Here is a 9,709-nt window from a genome sequence, read left to right as displayed (position 1 = left end):
GCATGGGAATTACCTTCATAGGGACTTCTGCATCTTTTCAATTACTTTCCTCTGCTTCACCACTACCCTTTACCACCTTATCATCATCCTTTCTCACATTTTCCTCATTAGACGGCATAGGTGGGTCAATGGTTTTCTTACCACCCCGAGTAGTGATTGCAATACAGTGCGCATCATTGTTTGGATTTGGACAATGTTGCTAGAAAGAGTGCCCGGTTGCCGTGTGTTCACTGTCGCCGATAATTGGGCCATTTGCAACTCGACCTGCTTATCAACTTTTTTCCCAATACTTGATAAATCACACCCTAACTCTTTAATGTGCTCATCACTAGCATCAAACCTCCTCATCATTTTGTGCAACATATCCTCAACTCGCGCCATACTATCTCCACCATCCCTAGGAGTAATTTCACGATTTTGAGAAGGGACATAGGGCCCATTCCTACCATTTCTGTTACCATAGTTACCACCTCTATTGAAGTTGTTGACGCGGTTGTAGTTTCCATCTCGGACATAATGACCCTCAGGGTTGTAGTTACCATAGATCCGACCTTGGTTCCCTTGACCTTGGCGCCAATTATCCTTATTTGAGCCTTGGGCGCTCGATCGGAAACCCCCCGTCTGCTCATTTACTGCATAGGTTTCCTCCGCATAATAGCATTCATCATTAGGTGGCGGTGGTTTCGACAAGTAGTTGACTGCATTTATCTTTTCTGCACCCCCAGTGACATGTTTTAGTACCAACCCAAGCTCAGATCTCATCTGTGCCATCTCTTCACGAATCTCGTATATGGATGGATTGTGAGTGGACTGTACTGCGAAGGTATTTTCTCCAGGTATTTGTTTTCCTAGTACTCCAAGCTTTATTGTTCTGGGAGATTTTGTCTAATTTTTCAGCAATCTCAGCATAAGGATACTCCCCATAAGATCCACCTGCTATAGTGTCCAACACCGCTTTATTATTATCATTCTCTCCCCGATAGAAGTATTCCTTTAGTGACTCATCATCTATGCGGTGATTTGGGACACTTCTCAAGAACGAGGTGAATCTATCCCAAGAACTACTAACTTACTCTCCTGGTAGTGCCACAAAGTTGTTCACTCTGTCTTTGTGGTTTAGTTTCTTGGAGACTGAATAGTAGTGTGCTAAGAAGACATCCCTTAGTTGGTTCCAAGTGAAAATTGAGTTTTAAGGGAGCTCAGTGAACCATATAGCAGCCTCTCCTGTCAGTGAGAGAGGAAACACTCTAAGCCCTATTACATCCAATTCCAAGTAAGGCCTCCCTAAGCAGCTTTTACACACTGCATTTACCTTAGCTATATGGGCATGTGGATCCTAAAAAGGTAGCCCTGAAAAAAAAACTCTGGCAGTGAGCATTTGCATCAGGATACTAGTTAACACGAAGGTGTGGCTTGGTGGTAGAGGAGGCAAGACGAGTGGCCCATCGGAGTCTGCTATGTTGTCATAGCCTCTGTAGTATGCTTGGGGCCGTGGAGCGGGATTTTGTCCCCTCTGTTGGTGTTCACACAGAGAATCGGGTAATAACTGACCATGAACATCAACCGGAGCTGGGATGTTCTGGTTTGGATCATCATCATTGATTCCCAAGTTTCTCTTCATGTTGCGTAGTGTACGCTCTAATTTGTGATCGTAGGGAAACAAGGGTTCTCTTCCTCTCTGTGTATTTGGCATACAAGCAAGATGGTTCTGCAAGAATCAAAAACAATAAAACAAAGTAAAATCAAGAAACTATCAACTAAACTATAGTAATAAGTTTAAGTTAATCTAAAGCTATTTTCCCCAGCAGCAGCGCCAAAATTTGATACGCTCAAACTTACTTCTCAAATAAGAAGTATAGCGGTCGTGTGAAGTAAATAACCCAACTAGTGAGGTTGGGATCGTTCCCATGAGGAAAATAGTGGAGACTTCACTTCAATTTATTACTACTAATGTTCAGTCAATTACTTTCTTGGAAAGCAAAAATGATAAAAGGGGGGTTTTTATTCCTAAATAAAATGAAAATAACTAGCGAAATAAAAGGAGACAACTAACATCTTCAAATGTTGGAGTTTAATCAATTAATCAAAGTAACTAGGGTTTACATGTTCCCTACAGGTTCATAACTTGATAAGTCTAACTATAACAATTCTTTCCTAGTATCTTGCATGCAAAGTGATAAGTTATGTATTTCAAAATCCTTGGTCCGGCATCTAGAAAATGTCACTCCACACCTTGGTCCGGCTACGTGTGTTGCTATCCTAACCCTTATTTTTACCTCATATTAAGCATCGTATTTGATATTTGACTAAGTTATTACCTCGTACTAATCAATACTAGCCTATTAGATAGTGTACACTAAACCTATGTTGATAATTCTTTTCCTGTTATCTACCTCCTTCGTCCGACCTGTAGCATTAAGGCAAGTTCTAACGTTGGCTCCGATAAAAAGACATCTAAGCGAAAGAATTATTAATACATGCAAGACCCTATTCTAAAATTGTTATTTCAGATAGGTTTTACCTCATTATTTTCCTATGGTTCCCACAACCCTAGTTATGGAGTTTAGTTACCCATAGTCATAATCACAATATTCAAATATATGATATAAGAATTCATGTACTTACTTCAATGAGAAAGAGTAAAATCCGAAAGTTCGCTTGCTTAATCAACAAAAATCACCAACAATTACTTACAGAATCTCAAAGTAATCAAGAATCTCACAAAAAGTCTAATGATAATCAAAGGTCTAACCAAATAATCCAGAGTCTAACTAATAATCCAGCGTCTAACCCCAAAAATGAGGTCGTTTGAACTATTTATAGAAAATAAAAAACCTAATTAAAGAAGGACTCTATTTGCTGGAAATCTGTCAAAACGCGGCTAGGTCGACGGACATCGCGACGGATCGTCGTGGTCACGATGGACCGTCATGGACTCCGTCGTCCCATACTTCTGCAATTTCTTCTGCTGCTCTCTTCATTACCCTCGACGGCAAGTATGACGGATCGTCACAGGAACAACGGTATGTTGAGGTTCTTCGTTCCAAAACACTTAAACTCTTGGAATATGGGTATTGGGACTACTACTCTGAAATTTATGACGAACCTACAGGACGGACCGTCATAGACACGACGGATCGTCATGCACTCCGTAACCTCACACTTGGTCAGACTTCCCCATATATCTTCAAAAGCTGCACTATGCTGCCACCTACGGACTGTCACAGGCATGACGGACTGTCACAAGCTCTGTAGGTGGTCTCTTCTGCATTTCTTCGCTCTAAAACCTCCGCATTTATATATGGACAGATTTCCTGCAAATAAGGAGAAACTTATATAAAAATTAGCACTAAAAGGCTTTTGGACATACTAAACTTAAAAAAGTATTATTAATACCGTGAAACCACGGTATATCACGGCTAGTCTCTCAAATAGTTTGGTCCGGCTTTCAGCAAGTGCGGTAAAGTTCCTTGTAGGCCTTTTTTCAAATCTGGGTCGGGAAGGGTCGTAACGGCTTTGCTGAGAGGGAGAAACCTGCTGATAATTTCAGTTATTTGAACGAGGAGCTTGGCTTCTAGGATATGGGTTTCTTTGATAGTTTGGCGATGGAGCTTGGTAATTCGGGAAGGGTTTTGATATAATGGAGCTTGTACTTGATAAATGGGCGAGGGCTCTTGGTAGCTCGACTGAACATTGGCACAATTGGGAGCAATATTCTGATAGGGACATGGAATTTGGTAAGGTCGAGGGTAATTTGGGTATATGGGAGAAAATTTTTGGAGATTTGGGGGTGGACTTTGGTACGACGAAATTTGAGCATTTTGATAGGTGGGGGCAGTATTGTGGTTGTTGGGATGATTGGATTGCGGGTAGTAGGCTTGGTGAGACTTTGGGGAGGGCTTGAAACGATCTTGGGAATGTGACGAGTTTCTGGGGTTTTTTCTTCCCCCATACGAGACAAATGCAACTTTCTCTCTTTTCTTCCTCATCAAGTCTGAAGATCCAGATGACGCGGAAACACGGGCTATCTTCCCCGTTTTCAAACCGTCTTCGATAGTCTAACCAACTTTGACTATATCGGCAAATTTAGCTCCGACTAACAACATGATTCTGTCGTAACTGGTTCCTGCACCTGCACAAACATTTCCACAATCTCTTTCTTGGTCATGGGCGTCCTTACCTTGCTGCTTCCTTCCTCCATCTATAGGTGAACTCCCTATAGCTTTCAGTTGGTTTCTGCTTCATCTTCTCTAGAGAATACCGGTCGGGAACTATTTCGACATTGTAGGAAAATCGGTCAATGAAGTCTTTAGACAGCCCATTCCAACTTGGCCATTGCCTAGTTTCGTGTGAAGTAAACAACTCGAGGGCCACCCCACATAGACTTCGGCTGAAAAGCCGCATCAACAAGGCCTCATCCCTGCAAACTCCCACGATCTTGTCATAGAATACTCTCAGAAGAGCCATGGGGTTGCCTATTCCCGCGAAGGTGTCAAACTTTGGAATTTTGAATACTTCGGAAGGTTCAACTCTGCGTGGATGCACAACTCTTCGCAATTGAGTCCAGCGACGTTTGGGATGCACTGTAGGTCTTTCTTAGACCTTTTAATTTCCTCTTTTATATCAATCCTCGCATCCTCTTTTGCCTTCCATTCTCTTTCATGTTCTACATAGTGATCCAACTCAGCACTGTGCACCTCGTGCTCGGCAGGAACGGGAACTTGGAAGGTGGCTCTTTTGGAGAGGGGTGCAGCTATAGAGGGACTTGGAACGTTTGGGCGGTCTGGTAGTTCTATGGGTAAGCCTGAGGTTTGGTGTTCTGATATAAATGGGGATGAGGTGTTTGGGGATTGAAGGCAGTTTGATTTTGATTTTGATTCTGTGGCGGTGGGGCGGTTTGAGTATTCTAAGGATGGGGTGGCATTTGAGGGTGGTTATTTGGAAGAGGTGATGGAGTTTGGTAAGATACAGAAGCGTATTGGGGGTTTGGGTTGTTAGATCTATCGCATACGGATTATGCACAAGTGTAGAAGGTTGCATCTGAGTTGGATTCGTGTTTGATGAAGGAAAATAGATCGGAGGTCTTCCATCAGCAATATTAGGACCAAATCCAGGTGGAGGCGTCTCTTGTCTCCGTTGCATTTCAACTCTCATTTCAGCGACCTGTTGCATTAGATTCATGATCAGTTCGTTTTATTCCGCTACGATGGGCTGAGCTACCACGATATTAGTAAGACTCACTTCGTCGTTGTTGTCTCCCAAGACTGTCTTTCCTTTGTCTAAATTTTTTCCAGGGAAGGAATCTTTAGGACCTTTCGACCTGGTGAAGTAAGGATGATCTGCCAGCTTTGATCGACACAGATCAATTTAAAAGTACCTGAGAAGTGAAACACCTCAAAGGCAGATTTGTTAGTGCAGATTCGGAGTACAAAATGCATAATATCACATAGAGAGAAGATAAACACACAAGTTGCTCTGTTTGAACATATCTTTAACCCACGAGTGAGGACGGGAATACATTTTTTAACAAGCAGGAATTTGCTTGATTTAGTTTTGACACTATCTCGGGAAGTCTAAATCACGTCGAGCTACGGTCTTCTTGCAGCTGCCTTTTGATGAGTGTTGATCTGATCTTCGTATCTTTTTATAACATGAAGGGAGAATGAAAATTTTTAAGGATAGGGGCCGGGTAGGAAGGCTTCCTACGTATCTCACGAGGAGAATTCAGGCCGAACGTAGTTCGAGTTCAGGATAAATATTTTCATTCATTCTTTCATTACGGTTACAAGGAAATTGAAAGACAAGAGTAGAATTCTCAAAATATAACATGACGATGACACGTTAGTCATTTATCTTCTTGTTGTAGCATCACTATCTTCTTTTCGAGCGACCTAGAAATGGAGGCTTGTAGATGATTTCCTCACTGTCATCCTCCACAGTCAATTTAGGATGAGCGTTGTCCGGACCACTATTGAATGCTCCTTGCTCACAGATGGGGTATTTTCCGTTCATAAGGTTGCTATGGACTGTCAGTTTGTTGTCAAGTAACATGTTTTTTTAGCTAACAGATTGGCAGTCTCCGAATCTATCATCGCCTCTCTAGCTTTTATTTCTTGCACTTTCAACCGAAGCGTGTACAACTTCTCTCTCAAGCTTTCGATCTCCCTCTCAACATCCTTCTTTCTTTTTATCTGCGATGCCAGATCCTCATCTAATGTCACGACTGCAGCTTTGTAAATTGTTGTGTCCATGTCGACTCTAAGCCCTTCTTCCTTTTCTTCTCTAATTTCCCGAAAGATCCTTTCGATCTTTCTCTGCAGTTCCTCTTTAGTAAGTTCCATATGGATGTTCTTGCCCTTGTCCATAGCGGTAATTTAGCCTTTCCTGAGATGATGGAACAGTGTTTAGGATTTGTGGTATATTAGGAGATCTTTTTTGGGTGAGAAACTTAGGACTTGAAAACTTTGGTCAGACATTTTGCAATAGTGACTTCTGTATATTTTGGAAATTTTTGGATAGGAGTGAGTTAATGATATCCTCATTAATTGCAACATAACACATAAGCAGTTAAACACACATATATCACGTCCTAAACATGCATGTGACCCTTCTGTGCCAAGGGTAGGCTAGCGATCTGAATGATGTATTGCGCCATTTAAACAAATAGTTGTATCCCCAAAATAAATTTCACTAAATATCATAGAGTTCATTACATAATCAAAAATCAAATGGGGTACATTTTAGGAAGGGTATGTAATGCAAATACATATATAAAAACAATCCCACGCAGGGGAGTCAAAAAGTCGATGGTTCAGCTTCTCTTCTTGACTTCTCTACTTCTTCGTGGATAATGCACTTGCTGGTGAACACGTACGGTTCAGCGAACACAGCTGTTGGTACGGCTCATAAAGTGTTCATCTGCTCATCCAGAATAGTGTCCAAACGCATCAGACAAGCCCTTGTGTCGGCTAACTCCTGTGACGTCACAGCCAAAACCCTGTGACTTTCTAAATCTCGAAGTTAGTACTCTCGCTCCCTTTGTTGAAATTCCTGCTCCCTCTTCTGAAATTCTTGCTCCCTTCGGTCCCATCTTGCTGAATTTGGTATGCATAAATCAAAAGCATTGTTTGTATGTCTTCAACTATTCAACCCATACGTGGTATTGGATTCACTACACCATGCAGATCATTGTGCAACCATGTCTTGTATTCGTCGACAAACCCAGCTTCATATATGTTCTCGGTCATATCCCACTCCATGTTGACACGCCTGACCCATTTCTGGAGGATAATCTTAGCGAAAGGTATATTTTTATTCTCGTTGAAATCGACAATAAAAGAGCTAGCATCTCCTTGGACGGGTATGACTTGTGTTCTACCAAATTGTCGCATCACTGTCGTTGGGTTGTAGGGACGCAATCCTCTGATGCCAGGAAGGACTAAAAATGGAAGTTTGTCCCCTTGTGCTACTATCCTCTCGGACTTGAAGCTTGGTAACATCCATTGTATGTCTCCTTCTTTCAGATCATAAAACACCTTTTCCCACGCATCCCTAGTGGTATGAATTGGAAATCTTCGGACACTTAGGTAGAATTCCTAATTATAAAGAGGACTCGTCTAACTCAATTTATCCAACTCCTGTGGCTGGGCGTCGTCCCTTTTACATAGATGTCTAGTCAACCACCATTGGAGTAGAATGTTGCAACCTTGGAAAAAATTCAACCCATTTTTACACAGACTTAAGGATCGGTAAATGTCGGTCAAAATGACTGGGGCCAAAGAACAGTATTTCTTTTCTTCTGATTTTCTACCAATTCCTCTGAACATGGCGTTCACTACCCACACTACCCGGGTGTCGATTTCCTTTTCTTCATATTTAGGGACCACCATAGTTCCTAAAACGCACACGGAGAAACCGATAGCCTGAGTTTGCCTCCAGGTACTGTGATCGTGGAATTCATTCGGGAATAGTCTGAAATAGCTGTCATGCCCCCATCTCTCAAAAAATCTCATTAGTGATATGTCGTGGGTCCCTAACCAATTTGCATTTACTAGAAACAAAATATCCTTCAATTTTTTACTAGTTGGCCTATCTGGAAGAAGGATGTGATGATTCGGACATTTTTTTCTTTTGCCACATGTCCCAATTGAGTCTAGAAAGTCCTTAATTTCCTCTAGTGTGGGCGTTATTTTGACATCTCCAAATCAAAAGACCATCGTCTCGTCATCCCAGAATCGAGTGATGACCTCGATAAACATGGGCCATACCTTGAAGTCCATTATTGAAGGTAGGTTACCCAAGTAAATCGAGATTTCTCTCTTTTGACAATCTTTGAGGTTGTCCCACCATACTCGGAGAATGTCGGGCGTCTTGGTGACCTTGTTTAAATGGAGGAATTGAATCGACAATTACAAAAACATACAACTAGTTAATGGACACCCCCCATGATACAATAAATATTTTAAGCACACAACACATCCTTCAGATTTGTCACACAAATATGATCGTCCGATCGAGCCGTAGGCTCTTTGGACTTAGGGCGATCTTTATAATGGTCCCAACACTCCTTGGATGTTGGGTCATCTTAGGTCAATGCGCTATTTTCGGGACTGGGTTTCGTTCAATCTTAGTTTAACTAAGAGAGGGTTGTATTTAAGTGGAAAGGATAACCCAAGCGGATTACTTGGGCTGGGACAGTTAACGATTTTATTACAATCAAGTAGCAAACTACACTCGTCACAGGGTGTCCCGAGAAGAATTTGGTTAACGAATGACTGCGAACCCGCATAATCATCCTTTAGTGAAAATAAAATAAATGTTGTTTGACGGAATTATGATATGCTATGAATGCAATGACAATTTATGAAAAATTAAACATATTCTATAAAAATAATATTTTAACAATAAAAAACAAATAGTCAAATAGTCAAATCTTATGGTTAGAACTTAAGTAATCCCCAGTGGAGTCGCCATTTCAGTTTTATAAGTTTTAAAAATATTTGGCTAAAAATAGTAAAAAATGACTAGATTTTGAAAAATCAATTAATCTTATTATTTAAGAAAAATTGACTTTCCAATTTAAGGAGTCGCCACTTGATTTTTGATAAAATCAAGAAAAATTTTCAAAAGATATAAAAACAGATAAAAATCGATTGAAAAGGTTCGAAGTTCAAATGTACATCCCGAGAAGGTGTTAGTCCCACGGAATGCCCGCTAACTTGCGGTTGACCTGTGATTTGACTAAAATGACCTTTCAAATATATTCTCTAAATTTTAACTTAGTAAAGAATTCGTTTTAATATATTTATTCCATTTTTTCGTTCCTTATTATTTCCAAAGGAAAACATTTAAAGGAAATTAACTTAAGGAAGACTAAATGGTGACAAAAGTAAACAAAATAAGTGAATAAAATAGTAAAATTTAAAATAATGAAAAAAATGACTGCCCTTTAAAAGATTATTAAAATTCTACCACAATATCAGTTAATTCAAACAAATAATAAATAATGAGGAAAAATATTTGAACTTGAGCTTGATTGCCTAAATTCATTTCATTGGGCTTTGGTCCACCTGTTCTAAACTAAATCACTTTAATTAAAGCCCCTTTTTAACAATTTAAAAAACTTGCAAAACAAACATTCTCCTTTGGGCCTATGAAAAAAAATTGCTGAAGGGCATTGGCCCAATTTCTTGAAAAAAGCAATAGGATA

The sequence above is a fragment of the Solanum lycopersicum genome, chromosome 3 (genome assembly GCF_036512215.1).
Source record: "Solanum lycopersicum chromosome 3, SLM_r2.1".
In the NCBI taxonomy this organism is placed as follows: domain Eukaryota; kingdom Viridiplantae; phylum Streptophyta; class Magnoliopsida; order Solanales; family Solanaceae; genus Solanum; species Solanum lycopersicum.
The sequence above is the reverse complement of the archived record's forward strand: the minus strand, read 5'-3'. Positions refer to the sequence as shown.